The sequence below is a fragment of the Balaenoptera borealis genome, assembly GCF_965194805.1.
Source record: "Balaenoptera borealis genome assembly, chromosome: X".
Classification (NCBI taxonomy): Eukaryota; Metazoa; Chordata; class Mammalia; order Artiodactyla; family Balaenopteridae; genus Balaenoptera; species Balaenoptera borealis.
Window position 1 is genome coordinate 112,894,356 of NC_138881.1, and position 3,330 is coordinate 112,897,685.

The following is a 3,330-nucleotide window of genomic DNA, read 5'->3' on the forward strand; positions in this document are numbered from 1 at the left end:
ATGGAAACTGGGGTAAGTTGCTTAACTTCTCTGAGGTCAGATCCTTCAGCTATGAAGCCTTCTTTCAGATGATAGCCTGGATAGAGGAAATAATGCATGTTTGTAAAGAGCCTAGAACATAGAAGGAAGGCACTCAGTACGTTAGTTATTACTATGAAGAATCTGAGACCTGATAAAGAAAGAAAAGCCATGAGCCACTGAGACTGGTCAACTTTGTTATACAAATTCAAGGGGAGTCCATACTAACGATGGTGTAGCCCAGATACTGGCTTGGGGCATCCCCAATTCCAGCCCATGTCTCTGCACTCTCCAGAGGATTTCCGTGCTTTTACATCCTCACACTTCAATGCCTCCATGCTCTCGGACACTTGTGCCTGCCATTTTGGCTATCCTGTGTCTAACCCAGAAAGGCTTTGCCATTTCCTACAAGAAATCCAGATACTCAACATTTTCTAAATTTGGTAACTTGACTGAAAATGCTCAAGGTTGTCGGGGAGCTCCTACATCGTGTCCTGGGGAGCTGACTGCTTTCTTGTCTACACCCTTTCACTCTGTTCCATCCCAAAGCCTGTACTCCCCGTGACCCAACCCTTAATGCTTAGCTCCTCGACTTGTCTCATAAATGGTAGAGTGATCTGGGATTTTCTATCTAGTAATCTGGTGGGTGCTCAATGAAAATGTATTTATATTTAAAGCTTAAAACAGCACTAAAACTTTTGGGCCACCCTGTTGAGGGAACATGCCAAAGGGTGGCACTAAAATTTCATTAAGCATCCAAGATGTATAACTTGTAACACTCACCTACTTATCTACTCACTTTATGGGCAAACTTGGAAGGCAGACTGAACTAACACTGAAAACAATGTTGAGGTAAGCACGCACGCCACAGCACATCTGAGAACATGTCATCATAGAAGCGCAGATGATTTCAGTGACTGGGACGGATAAGCCATGGCAGGGAGATCCTGCAGTAACACATACTTAAGATGTAGCTTGTATATAATTATACTTCACATCAGCCCATGTGATGTTGTACTTCAAAAGTGACCAACCCTATAATCCAGTTTTAAGTATTTTCCAAACGTCCACTGCAGAAGACAGGTGTACGGTACTGCAGCGCAGTGGTTTAAGAGCGTGGATAAAAAAGCATTCCGATCCGGGTTAAAACCTCATCTTTGAGTGGCGGGCATGACAGCAAATTCGGGAGGGTCGCTCGCGGGTTCAAGTCGTCATTGCTGGGGTTATTCTATTGCGCCAGTGGGACGTGCTGAGTGCTCTGGGAAAGCCAGGAGCGGACCTCTGCGCGGGCTGTGGCCGTCGACTGCGCTCTCCCTTCAGTTTTGCGAATGTACCAAGTTGCTTTTCATCCAACATGAGTGGTTATCCAAGGAAGCCTATGACTTCATACGTTCGATTTTCTAAAGAACAGCTACCTATAATTAAAGCTCAGAACCCAGATGCGGAAAATTCAGAACTAATTTTAAAAATCGGGGCTTCCCTGGTGGTGCAGTGGTTAAGAATCCGCCTGCCAATGCAGGGGACACGGGTTCAAGCCCTGGTCCGGGAAGATCCTACATGCTGTGGAGCAACTAACCCTGTGCGCCACAGCTACTGAGCCTGCGCTCTAGAGCCCACAAGGCACAGCTACTGAGCCTGCGTGCCATAACTATTGAAGCCCGCGTGCCTAGAGCCCGTGCTCCACAACAAGAGAAGCCACCGCAACACAGAGTAGCTCCCACTCGCGACAACTAGAGAAAGCCCGCGCGCAGCAACAAAGACCCAATGCAGCCAAAAATAAATAAATAAATACATACATAAATTATTTTAAAAAAATCGCCGAGCTATGGAGGGAACATCCTGATTCAGAGAAAAAGATACACAAAGATACTTACAGGGCAGAATGGCAGGCATACAAAGAAGAGATAAACAGAATTCAAGAACGACTAACTCCAAGTCAAATGGTATCTTTGGAAAAAGAAATCATGCAGAAACGTTTAAAAAAGAAAGCGTTAATAGAAAAGAGAGTTAACAATGCTTGGAAAGCCGAAAAGACCTCGCTCAACTTATAACATTTTTATAGCTGAACACTTTCAGGAACCTAAGGATGGTACATCACAAGTAAAGCTGAAAACTGTAAGTGAAAACAGGAAAAATCTCTCTAGTTCTCTAAAGCAAGTATATACCCAACTTGCTAAAGATGAAAAAGTTCGTTATTGTAACGAAATGAAATCTTGAGAAGAACAAGTGATTGAAGTTGGAAGAGATGATCTTATACGATGCTCAATGAAATACCCAGCAAAAAATGACCCTGAGAAGTATTAAAATAGAAGACTGAGTTACGTTTGTAATGGATAGACACAAGAAACCAATTAGGTCTCAATACCCAAAGCTGTTGTAAAATTAGAATGGATAAAGTTGGTAAACGTTTACATTTAATTCCTTTTCTGTAGTCCATGGACTTCTGCCAGCCAATTCAATACATTTTGTATTGGTGTCTTGCTTTGGAAAACCCAAACTGATAAGAGTTCATGTGGAATTTATTTTGTGTTTAGGAACTACTGAGCATCAAAATAATCCATGAAATGTAGCAGTGAATCATTTTACCTTTGATAAAGGTAAATCAGACTGTGAAGTTTTTTATACTCTATGACTATGGAAAGAATATTCTTGTTTCCTTATATTATGGAGGCAGGAGTTTCCTATTCAAAAGTGTCTCAAAGTTTGTAGAAGCCATAGTGTTCCACGATATAATTGTGCATTTTTAAAAGAGCATCCAGAACTCATGTTGGTAAATTCCAAATCCTAAGTATAATTCATATTGTAGTCAGAGTTGATGGTTGTACATGCAAGGGATTTCTGGTGTCAGCTGCAACTTTTATAAAAGGGATAGAGAGATTTTTAAACCTTTTCCTCATTATCTTTTTTCCTAAATTAAAAACTAAAAAATTATGTACCAAATCTATGCATAGTGTTTTATATTGCATAGAATAAAAATTTAAGTGTTTCCTAATTATGTTTTAAGGTGAAACATTCATTTTACAGCTTTCTGGGGGTGTTTTGTTTGTTTGTTTTTTAAAGTAGGAATTTGTATTCTGAATTATTTTTTCTCTTATGTGAGTATATTTATCTAGAAAGTAGAGAACTTATTTGGTATAAGTTTTAAAATGAGAGATCTAAAAAAACATAAGTCTCCTAAGTCTCTAGACTTGGAACCTGTAGTTTTTAAACATTTTGCATAACATATAAAAGCCTATATAAGGGACAGCCAGCTCTGGCCTGTTGGCCAAATCCAGCCCACTGCCTGCTTTTCATGGCCTTGCGAGCTAAGAA

The 3,330-nt window shown here is 40.5% G+C and overlaps 1 pseudogene across 1 annotated transcript; it reads left to right on the forward strand.

The window, feature by feature from the left end:
- LOC309620963 (transcription factor A, mitochondrial pseudogene) lies at positions 1–2,335 on the forward strand (annotated as a pseudogene). Its single transcript has 3 exons — positions 1–12; positions 1,196–1,501; positions 1,842–2,335. The product of its transcript is annotated as a transcription factor A, mitochondrial pseudogene (transcript).
- The last annotated feature ends 995 nt before the right edge of the window (positions 2,336–3,330 follow it).